The sequence below is a fragment of the Dipodomys merriami genome, unplaced genomic scaffold, assembly GCF_024711535.1.
Source record: "Dipodomys merriami isolate MVZ:Mamm:240054 unplaced genomic scaffold, mDipMer1.0.p SCAF_2167, whole genome shotgun sequence".
NCBI classification, from domain to species: domain Eukaryota; kingdom Metazoa; phylum Chordata; class Mammalia; order Rodentia; family Heteromyidae; genus Dipodomys; species Dipodomys merriami.
The window spans coordinates 55,582-68,349 of NW_027203568.1; the positions used below are offsets into that span (position 1 = coordinate 55,582).

Consider the following 12,768-nt stretch of genomic DNA (forward strand, 5'->3'; position numbering starts at 1 on the left):
TGAATACTTAATTCAATATAGTAGAAAGGAAAAATTAAGCAACTCCTAACATTTTTCACTTTTCAATAAAATGATATTGCTTAAATCAATTTCTGTTTATGCTTGAGACTATACTACTTAATTTGGTTAGACCTTTTACAAAGCTTTATATACTTTATTTATTTTATGTTGATTGCTCTTTCCAAATCCTGCATGTCTAATTTTGGTTTCTTTCAGTCTCATGTAGTTCAGATTTCAAACCGAAGAATAAATGGAAGGAAACAAACAAACAAAAAAAAAGAGTTCCTCTCATCTGATGATGCCTCTACAAGAATGAGGAAAGAGTTCATCCTGCTAAGGATCTATGATAGAATTTCAAAAAGAGAATTCATTCTTCTAGGTTTTCCCTATCTTTGTGATGTACCTTAAATTATATAAAACAAAATACACTGCTCAGATACTCTTACGTTTTATCAGTTTTGTACATTTTCATATGGACTTCACATCTGTCTACAACATTCCTTCTTTATAAATGTCCCTGATATTTTTACACTATCAAGACATAAGATAACCAGTTTGATTTACAGCATGAGAGTTATCCTCCTGGCTTCCTTGGAAGCAGAGCATGGTCAATAGATAACATTACTTCTGGTTGCTCACTTCATGTAATGGTTTCTGTAATACATTTTCTTTAGTATTTAAAAAACTGTTGGCTAAACTCAAAAGCTCATTCATAGAAGTTTATGTTAAGTTTTTCACAAGTTTTAATTCTCTTAATTCTTAAGATAACATTTGCTATAATACTAATATTATTACCATTTAAGTGTTGGGAAAAATTGTAATTAAAGGCACTAAATGCATGGCCCAAATACACACAGTGAGGAAAAAAATGAGTCAAAGTTTCCAAAAGTCTTTCAGCAATTCAGAAAAGGTAGGTAAAATCTCACCATTCTCTTACACTCTAAATTCAATATTAATATTGCTCAAGAAGTAATAGCATAGCAATTATTGCCGATGATGATTGTTTTCTGTCACAATTTGTCTTCAACACAGACTGTGTTGGTAACATTGCGTTATCATGCACAGAATTGAGCTTATACATTGAGTTTCAAAGACAGCCAAATTTCTTCTGTACTACAGTTCCATTTTTCTTTTTAAAAAGTACCAAAACTTTTAAATATCATCACTTTCTGTCTTTTAAGAATCCAAAAGAGAAATAAATTCACATTTAATTTAATAAATTCACCTTTACTTTTAAAGCAAAGTGCTTTAAAAGTAGGAGATGATAAAAACAGGCCCCCATGAAGTAAATTTTCTTCTACTTTTAAAATTATTCTGAAAACCTTGTGCTGCTTGGTCACACCCGTAATCTTGTTTACTTGAGATATCTACTCAGGAGGCTGAGATCTGTGGATAACAGTTGGAAGCCAATCAGGGCAAAATTATTTTTGAGATTATTTTTCAAAAAAATTTAATGAACTAGCAAAGAGCCAGGAGTGCAGATGTCGCTCACCAATCTAGAGAGGAAAGGCCTAGCAAGACCTTAAAGCCCTGAGTTCAAATTCTGAGCACTCCAACACACTTGTGTACCCGTGTGCACACACACACACACATTTATTCAAAATACCCTCGTGTCAGTGTTTTGCATTAATTTATTTGTTAACAAGATTATATGGATAAAATAAGGGAAATAAACTCTTCAATCTCAGAACATTTTTATACATTTTTTATTTTAAAAATACTGCACATGAGCAAGGTAATGAGTACATTTCCTAACAAGCATTGTTACCTCCTCCTTTATTTTTCCCCACCATCCCTTCTCTCCCACCTCCACAAGTACACTCCACTCCTCCTCTCTCCTTCCCCTACCTAAATTGTAAAATTCATTTTTCATCATACGTCTTGTGCATCTCATTGTTACAATGGGTCAAGTCATATCCCTATTTAAGCATTTTGTTGTTTTCTTCTTCTCCCCAAATTAGAGAAACGTATATACAAGATGTAGGCGCACCAACTTCAAATCCAGTGAAAAAAGGGGTTATAGCGTGGTTGAGGAACATATAAAGGAACAAAAAAAATCACATCGTACAGTATAAGTATGTTAGAAATAATAGCAAGATAGAATCACTTGTGTACCTATCTTGGTGTTCGTTTAGCTTAACATCATCTTATCTGGTCAAATGCACATAGCTTAAGACATTTTCTGATAATCCCGGACATATATTAGCTATTGAAAATAAGAGAAACCATGGGACCTATATTTCTTTGGAGTTGGCTTACTTCACTTAAAAATTTTTTTCCAAATCTTTCCATTTCCTAACAAATTGGGCAATGTCATTCTTTCTGATGGAGGCAGAGCATGCAATTGTATATATTTACCAGGTTTTCTTGATCCATTCATCTACTGAGGGGCATCTGGGTTGGTTCCATATCTTAGCTATGGTAAATAATGCTGCAATAAACATAGTTGTGCTGGTAGTTTTAGTATGGACTTGTTTGTGATCCTTTGGGTAAATGAACAAAAGTGGGATTGCTGGGTCATAGGGGAGCTTTATGTGGAGTCGTTTGAGGAAACTCCATACTGCTTTCCAAAGTGGTTGAAGACTTTTACACTCCCACCAAGAATGCAGTAGGGTTCCCTGGTGGCCCCATCCCCTCCAGCATTTGTTGTTGTAAAAACATGGATTGCTTCACTAATTTTCAAGTCATCCTTGAGCAGGGGCCATGCTAATCTTCTCTGTATCATTCTGATGTTAGTGTATAGGCTGCCGGATTAAGCACAGAACATTTTTTATATAGAAGGTGTAATTTATTTTCTTAGTCAATTCCACAAAAAAGTAAGTTCAAAAGAATTGTCATGAAATTTTAGAATCATGCATTTCTTACATAAGCACACATTTTTGATGTTGGCATAATTTGTGGAGGGGAAGGGGAAAATGTTTAAATAGGGATACAAGTAGACCCATTGCAACAATGAAAGGAACTTTACAACTTTGGTATCTCTACTACTGCCATACCTGCAGATTGTAACTTCATTGCTTCTTTTGAGGTAAGTATCACTATGCCTGGGTCTGCTTGGACTGTGGTCCTCCTAACACAAGCAAAACATATAGCACCCATCAAATGGTTAGAGTTTCTGAAACTTCCTTTTTTTTTTGGTCTGGGCTTGCCTGGAACTGCAATTCTCTAATCTCTGTTTTCTAAGTAGATAATATTACAGGTTTGAGCCACTTTATCCAGTAAAAGTATACAATTTCAAGATATCTTGATATTGCCTATATTTGTGCTTAACATATATAGCTAACCTTAATTTTCTCCCTCTTTTGTTTAGTACTCTGAGTTGAAAACATTGACTTTCTTGATATACATGGCTTTGTTTTGGGTGGAATCCCATCACAATCCAAAAAATCTTCCAAAAAGTTTATGTCAAGAATCTGGAAAAGAAGGCTTCAGGTTGGAAAGAAAACACTGATCCTTAACTTATAATTGCAGTATATTTATAGTGTTAGTCAATACTTTCTGAAGTATGAGAAGAGAAGGAAGACAGAAATGTGAAAGATGTCAGGTCTCTGTGGAATTTCTGTAGTTGTCACTTCATGTTATATTCTTCCTTAAAACTTGCTTTATTAAAAGCCTCTGGGTGGATATTTGTTGGACTGATTGGTAACCTTACCCAAGAAATGAAGCTGATTTTAGAAGGTTGATGATTTGGTAAATAAAGGAATGATGAAAATGAGAACAGATATTGTCACAGAATGAGCCGACAAGGTTCATTGCTGAACAGCAAAACAAAGCAGTTTCAAGTCTGATGATGCACATTGGAACATATATAGATAGATACATATATGTATACATATACAAACATATGTGAAAAAGTATATATGCAGTAGAATACAGAGAAAGTTTGTGTGACAAGTATTAAACTATATCAAACTGGTTGCAGGAAAGGTCCAGTAAAATATCAATAGTTTAGCATAGATTTTGCATAGATTTCTAAAGGATGAAAATTCTTCCCTCATTTTATACTTTACAAATATCCTTAGTATATTTTAAGTTTTTTATATTGTAGTTGGAACATGTATATAATGCTGAGAATTGGAATTACATAAAGTATGCAACATGAATAGGTCAGCCAGAATAGGAAAGTTCATTAGATTCTTATTTCCAATTAACCACCAGGAGAAAAGGAGTTCCAGTTCAGATTTTATGTAGAGCACTGGCCTTGAACACAAAACGACCAGTCAGGCCATGAGTTTAAGCCTTAAGATCTACAGAAACAAAAACACAAAATATAACTTGGAGTTAGATATTTTATAATGAAGCATTTTTATATACTCTACATTGTTACAAAGACTAGATTTCTGTGTTAGCTTTATAACCTACCATAATAAATGATATTGTCCATTTATTAAACAGAAAGGCTTACTCAGATTTATGTTTGAAGGTTTCAGTGTATGTTCAGTCGGTTTTATTGTTTTGGTGGCCTGTGACAAGACAATGTCAAGGTGAGGAGTATGACAAAAAGAAATGTTTTTGACCTAGAATGATTAAAAGAGAAAAGAAGAAAGAAGATGAGAGTGCATGTTCTCATAGGTTTTATTCTGAAGAACTTAATCTCCAGAAGAACTATTCAGTATTCTCCACAGTCTGGGAGGAAATGGAAAGTCATTTTTCTTTAACACATAGGTCTTTCTGGGGCATTGTAAATTCAAATGGCAACATCTTCACCAATGATAATGACTTGTCCAGGGGTGGAAGCAACTAGATATTGCTATAAATTCCAATCAGATCCTTTTTCTTCTCATACCATGAAAGCCTGCCACAATTCCCAATCAAATCCCATCAAAGATTCAAACATTAATGCTGTCCCAAAAGTTCTGTATGCAAACCCAGGTACATTCACTTCATTTAAGACGGCAATAGTATATGAAAATTTTAAGTCTTCCATAGAAAAAAATTCATATTAAGTGAAGTAAGCCGGTACCAAAGAAACTTAGGTCCCATGGTTTCCCTTATTTGCAATAACTAGTATATGTCTGAGTCAAGCAGAAAAGGTCAGATAAGTTGATTTTAGGGAAGTGAACCCTAATATATGTATTCAAATTTTTTTTCTTTCAGGTGATTGTTTCTACACATTTATAAGATTATTTCTTTGTTGCTTTGTATGTCCCTCCCCCATGGTATAACCCTGCTTTCACTGTATTTGAGGTTGGTATAATTTGTGGAAGGGAAGGAAAAAAACAAATCGTTTAAATAGGGGTACAGTTGGATCCTTTGGAACAATGAGATGTACAAGTCGTTATATGGAAAAACGAACTTTACAACTTTGGTGGGGGCGGGGAGGAGGATTGCGTGGAGAGGGAGGGGGTGGAAGGATGGGAAGGGAAGAGATGGGAAGGGGAAACCAAGGAGGAGACTACAATGCTTGATAAGAAATGCACTCATGGGCTAGGAAGGTGGCTCAGTGGTAGAGCGCTTGCCTTGCATGCTCAAGGCCCTGGGTTCGATTCGTCAGCACCACATAAGCAAAAAGAAAAAAGCCAGAAATGGTGCTGTGGCTCAAGTGGTAGAGCACTAGCCTTGAGCTGAAGAGCTGAGGGACAGCGCCCAGACCCCAAGACCAGACCCCCCCCAAAAAAAAGAAAGAAAAAGAAAAAAAAGAAATGTACTCATTATCTTGCCCATGTAATTGTAACCCCTCTGTACAGCGTTTTCACTATAAAAAAAAAAGAAAATTTTAAGTCTTCCAATTACGTTGTCACCAAGGAAACAATTACAATATTTCCTTAAAAAATATCTAGATTGTAGAACACTTTAATCAGAAAATTGGAGTATCCATTATAGGATTTAATTTAAATATTTAGTCACTGAAATGGATATTCTATATCCACAACTTAGAGCCCTTTCAAAATACATAATTACAAACCTCATCCATTACCATCTTCCGTGAAGACAGTCCTTGCTGAAAACAAACCAAATGTGGTAAACCAATTAAAATGTACGCCATTGTCAAATGCTGTTGTTTTAAAGCATGGAAGTGACAGCACAATTAATGCCAGTGAACAGCTGGTTCTAAGGAGTTTGGAAAGTGATTACTTTGTACTCTAGGTGGAAAAATCCACAGATGTTTCCGATTGTGCTTCGTTTTGGCATTTGTAAGATATATTTTGGAAAGCACAATGAATGAAAGCATGTTGTTTTATAAAGATTTGCTGGCTGACAAACTAGGGAAAGAAAACTTATTGAAATGTTTCAAATGAGAAGACAGACAATAGAGTGTGTAAAATGTGGTATGCAGCTTTAAATACAGACTGAAGCAAACCAAAGAATGGGAAAAAATTTTTCCTTAAATGCTTTCTGGGTATATTGTGCTATACACTATAATGATGAAATGATCATTTCTTTGGAAAAGTCATGAAAAAACACTGTCACCTGTTGAATTTCTTTATAAAGTGAATCTTAAATGACAAGAATGAAGAAATTTAAATATGTTAATAAAACATTATCAAGTATTACTTTAATTTTTGATTAAAAGTTAAATCAAACTGACAGACTATTAGTCCATTAAGATTAATGTTTCCTGTCATATGTTATTTTCTTTTTGTTCCTCTTTTATGGGTGGTGATTTTTTTTTTCAGAAAGTCAACCTAGTCTTAACCATTACCCACAAAATTTATGCTGTCATAGAATCAGAAAGTTTTTTTTATTAAATTAAGACAATAGTAGGCTCATTTTATGCCAAACCAAAATATAAACACCAAAAACATTTTTCACTAAAAAAACACTCAAAAAACCATGAGGTTTTGGGGAAAGATGGAGGAGGAGAAGCTGGAGGATAAACAAGCTCTTACATAGAAAGCAGTTTAAATGTTCCAGTCACACCAAGTGTGCCATCACAGTACAGAGAGTTTGGCCAAAGATGGAAAATCCAGGCAAGATGACAGATCTGAGCACTTGCCAGTAGCCACAGCTGAGGTGGCAGTAGGTACAGCGCCAGTGGCTATAGCCACCATACCTACAGAGAGAGTCCATGACAAAGGCCCTAGACGTGGCTGGTGAGCAGATTCTACTCAACACCAGCAAGAACTGACAAGGAGCAGATATCTTCATCCTGCAGATCACAGACCAGAGATGACCCAGGAACCAACACTCTTACATGAGTAGAATCCTGACATCCTTACTCCTTCTCAGGGATCAGAGAAGGGAAGGCCGCCCCTCCCCCACTACCAGAGATCTCCATCTATGTTACTGACCTCCCCAGGGCTGAGCAACTAGCTCCAATTCAGGCCTTGGAAGAAAACAAAAGAGTCATTTAGTAGGTCACAGGAAGTAGACATGACCTGTCAGGCTCAGCTCCACACAGGGGAATGTCACCCCACCAAGCCAGTGGAGCCTCTGTGGAGTGATGTCCTTCACATGGTAAACAGAGCCAGAGGCTGCCCCTCCCTACAACAGCCTAGGCAAACAATTGAAACTAAGTAAAAAAAAAAAACAAACCCTGAGAATGTGTTCCATGAGTGTTTCAGGAGTTGCCCCTCAGGGAAAAGCTACCATTTTCTGAAAGGCCCCAACCCTACCTCATCATGGCATTTACACACTGGAGGAAACTGCCATCTCCCTCTTTGGTGATATTCAAAGCATATCTCCCTCCCACTGAATAGCCTGGGAAGAGGATCACAAAATCCTGGGTAAAGCAGAGCATTTTTCTGCCTGCACAAAAAAAAACTGACTTAAGAAACCAGTAAAGCAAAATGAAAACTAAACACCACAAGCACACCAGAGACTCCACCAAGAGACAGGTTATAGACACAGGAGAGATACAGGGTCTTATCATCCCCCCCCCAAAAAAAAAACCCCAAATAAAAGAACTCTTCTTTTTAACCTTTTTTTCAATTTTTAAAAGTGTTTGATGTTAATTTTTTCTCATAATTTTTATTTTTGATGTGTGTGTGGGGGTTTAATCTCTTTTGACCTTTTGGTCCTTTTTTTATTGTTTTCATTTCTTTCTCTCTCTCTTTCTTTTTGTTTGACATAATTGCTGTTCTGCTCATCCCCAGATACATACCAGTGGTCAATTATTAGACCTTATCCCCCATTGTGTACATACTTAATCCTGAAATTTATTACTCGATTCAAAAAATCTTAGGCTTAATTTCTTTAATGGCAGTATTATCTCTTTATACCAGTATAATTTTCAATTAACTAATTTTAATTTTCTTTTATTTTTTAGTTTTTCATGTTTCCTTTCTATCCCTCCTCTCCTCTCAACCTATCCTTTTCTTCTCTCCATATCATTTCTTTAAAGTTACATAATTTTTAAGTGTTTCACTTCTTAGATTTAAATTTTTGTTTATCCATTTTTTCTTTATTTTTAAAAAAATCTCTCTCCAATCATTCTGTACAATGCATTTCCCTCTCAGAGATTAGGACTTGGTTAAATTCACTCTTTTTTTTCCACCAGATTTCTTTTTTTTTTTTAATTTTTTTTGGGGGGGATCCAGTCGTGGGACCTGAACTCTGGGCCTGGGAGCTGTCCCTCAGCTCTTCAGCTCAAGGCTAGCACTCTACTACTTGAGCCACAGCGCCACTTCCAGCTTTTTTCTTTTTGCTTATGTGGTGCTGAGGAATCAAACCCAGGGCCTCAGGCATGCAAGGCAAGCACTCTACCACTGAGCCACCTTCCCAGCCCAAATTCACTCTTCTTTTACCTCTCCACATCCCTCTAATCCTATTTTTCTCCACAATTCTCCCTAAACCTAATAATTTCTGGTGTGTCAAATCCTTTTTGCTTTTATTACCCTATTAGTCCATGGTTGTTTGATGATGAATAGATTGTATCTGATGTACTAGATTGTATCTGCAGCCATTTTGACTGTGCAACTACAGGACTCCAGTTGATGCTTGCCTTAAAATAGTGGTCTAGCACAAAATTGGTTTACTTTCATACCAAATGGGCAGAACAAGCCAGAAAACACAAAAAAATGGCAAGTCTGGGTATATGAATTCCCACTCATGATAATCAGGTGACAGAATATTAATGAATAATCCAGAAGAGAGTACCCAAAAAGCTCTACAAGCCTTACTGGTATACATGGTGAATGAATAGATTGAAAGGTTGCAAAAGACTCAGTGTGAGCGAGATAGAGAGCGAGAGGGGGCAAACCAAAGATTAATACAGGAATCTTGTGAGCATGAGGAAGCTACTCAAAGATTAATACAGGAATTGCGTGAGCAGGTTAAAAACAGTCAAAGAGAAATACAGAAATTGCATGAGAAGGCTGAGATCAGTCAAAGAGAAAGACAGGAATTGCATGATTGTGAGGAAGCTGTTCAAAGAGTAATACAGGATTTGCGAGAGAAGGATGAGAATAGAACAAGATCAATAAAGGCATTCATGGAATCCATGAGCAGACAGCTGAATGAATTAATGGAGACCACAAAGGGAATGCTCAATGGAGCCCAAGAAAAGTAATGGGAGTCCAAGGAAACCATAACGAATCAACTAAGTGATTTGAGAAGAAACACTGACCACCAAATTAAGGAAGTAAAGTTCATACAAGACCTAAAACAAAGCTGCAACAAAGAATTTGAAGCCAGCAAAGCCAAACAATTAGAAGGAAAAGAAATAAAAAACAAAGTAGAAAGTCTTGACAGTTGGTTAGACCATGTAGAAGATCGGATCTCGGGAACTGAAGACAGCTTAGATATTATAGAGAAAGAATGTATAACTATCCAAGACAAATCCAAGAAATATGATAGATCTATTCAACATTTGGAAAGCACCATCAGAAGGCCTAATCTGAGGGTAATGGGTGTAGAGGAGCACCTAGAGACAGAAGTTAACGGTTTAGGAAATTTATTTCACAGAATCATAGCAGAGAATTTCCCAAACATGCAAAAAGATAGGCCTATTCAGATACAAGCTTTTAGAACCACCAAACCAGACTGACAAAAGATACTTAAACATGTGCTACACATAGAAAAACAACAAGAGCACAATAAAGGCCAAGAAACAGGATCCAAGGGAATTAAATTAGAACTCAACACTGAAAGCCACCAAAGAAAGTCCTGTAACACTTGGAGGCTGAACAATACACAGTTGAATCACCAGTGGGTCATGGAAGAGATTAGAAAGGAAATGCAAATGCTCATGATAGTCCACAAAAATGAACACATAAATTACCAGCACCTCTGGGACACAGGAAATGCAGTACTCAGAGGCAATTTTATACCTCTGAGTTCCTACATCAACAAATTAGAGAGATCTGAAACCAACAATTAATGAGATATCTGAACCTCATTGAAAAAGAGCAACAAAATAAACCCCAATCCAGTAGATTGAAAGAAATAATTAAAATTAAATCAGAATTAAACGAATTAGAATCCAAAAATAAAAATAGAAAGAATCATCAAAACAAAGAGTTGGTTCTTCAAAAAAAATTAACAAAAATTGACAGACGTTTAGCAAATCTTATCAGAAAAAGAAGAGCACACACAGAAATAAACAAACTCAGAGATGAGAATGGAAACATCACCACAGAAACAACCAAAAATCCAGAACATTATAAGGGAATACTTCTCAAATCTTTATGCTAATAAGTTTGAGAACCTGGTAAAAATGGACCTTTTCCTAGCAAATATTGACATGCCAAAACTAAACCAAGATGAGTTAAATCGAATTAACAGGCCCATATCATGCATTGAGATAGAAGCAGCAATAAGAGAACTCCGATCTAAGGACCAATGGATTACAGTGGAATTCTACAAGGCCTTCAAAGCAGAGCTCACACCAATACCCTCCAACTCTTTAATGAAATTGAAAGAGAAAGTGCACATGGAACTCATTCTATGAAGACATCCTAACCCTCATCCTAAAACCAGGCAGGGACTCATCAAAGAAAGAGAACTAGAGACTCATTTCTTTGATGAACATTGATGCAAAACTTCTCAACAAAATTTTGGCCAATCGACTTCAAGAATTCATCCAAAAAATCATACACCACGATCAAACAGGATTCATTTCAGGGATGCAAAGTTGATTCAATATATGCAAATCAATTAATATAATAATTAATATAATATATTAATATATATTATATAAGGCCCAAATAAATATAGGTCCCATGGTTTCCCTTATCTACAATAACTAGTATATTTTTTAATCAAGCAGGAATGGTCAGATAAGTTGATATTAGGCGAAAGATAAGAACTCAAATGGGTTTTTTTTTCTCTTGATATTGTTTCTAGCATATTTCTAAGATGATTTCTTTGTATGTCCCTCCCCCATGGTATAACCCTTGTTTTCACTGTGTTTGATGTTGGTATAATTTGTGGAGGAGAAGGGAAAAACAAATTCTTTAAATAGGGATACAGGTGGACCCATTGCAACAATCAGATGTTCAACACGTTATGTTGGAAAACAAACTTTACAACTTTGGTGCATGGGTTGGTTTGGGGGTGGGGAGTTGGGAAGAGATGGTAAGGGGAAACAAAGGAGGGGCAACAATGCTTGATAAGAAATGTAATCATTTCCTTGCTCATGTAATTGTACCCCCTCTGTACGTATTTTCACAATAAAAAAAATCATGAAATTTAAAGTAAAAATCCATGTCAATTTTTTTTTGTTGTTGTTGGTCGTGCAGCTTGAATTCTGGGCCTGGGCAATGTCTCTCAGCTCTTCAGCTCATTGATACCACTGTACCACTTGAGCCACAGTGTCCTTTCTACTTTTCAAGTGGGTTATTGGAGATAAGAGTCTCACAGACTTTTCTGCCCAGGCTGGCTTTGAACCACTATCCTCAATCTGAGACTCCTGAGTAGCTAGGATTACAGGCATGAGCCACCAAAGCCCAGATCCAAGTCAATTTGTAAAAAGCAAGCTTATTGAAACTTCTGGCTTTTTCCAATAAACAATCTTACTTTTTAGTATTAGTTTATAACTATGAGTTATTTTTAGATGTAACCGTGAACTTTTTAATAGAATCAAACATAATTTTTACTATTACTCAGTATCTCACAAAATCCACTGTAATTAGCTTTCCCCAAAGTAAATTATTACAGGAAGTGGCGCTGTAGCTCAAGTGGTAGAGCGCTCGCTTTGAGCTGAAGAGCTGAGGGACAGCGCCCAGGCCCAGAGTTCAAGCCCCACGACCGACAAAAAAAAAAAAAAAAAAAAAGTAAATTATTACATACTCCATTACTCACTATTATTACACTCTATATTACATATAGTGTGAAGTGAAAATAGTTTGGATCATTATAAATTCACATCTGTGATTTTAAAAGAAGGAAAGAAGATTTTAGAGTTAAAATCAAATGTAAATGTGTTGTGTGTCCTAATTAAAGCAAAATTTATGAGTCCATACAGACAAATTTATTTTCTTTCCACTAAAGGCTTTGAAGTAATACTATTGGAAATAGTGAGGCAAGAGGAGGAAGAATTCAAATCATGTCAAAGAATGTGTCTGTTATTCTGCTACCCCCTCCATTAAGAAGACCTACCCGGTCCAGATATCACAAAACTTCAAGTATCTCTCTTAGAAATCTATTTGGAAAAGTTCTAAATCACTGATTATTTATGTATTTTCTGTTAAATGAAACAAAATATAGACACAAAACAACTGAAATAAAATGCACACATATGTTGAAGTCACCACAGGTGGAAAAACAACCAACAAAGTAGAACTCCCCCAGGAACAAAAACTTGTTGTGCCTGTTTGTTTTTAAGCACAAAAACCTGAAATACATGTTACCCTTGAGTAGATCCATAAAGATAACTGTGTCTCAGAA

The 12,768-nt window shown here is 35.9% G+C and overlaps 1 non-coding gene across 1 annotated transcript; it reads right to left on the reverse strand.

Annotated features, from left to right (window-relative positions):
• Positions 1–2,653: 2,653 nt before the first annotated feature.
• On the reverse strand, positions 2,654–2,760 carry LOC138834493 (U6 spliceosomal RNA). The gene has a single exon (XR_011374144.1). It is a non-coding gene; the product is annotated as a U6 spliceosomal RNA (small nuclear RNA).
• Between the last annotated feature and the right edge of the window lie 10,008 nt (positions 2,761–12,768).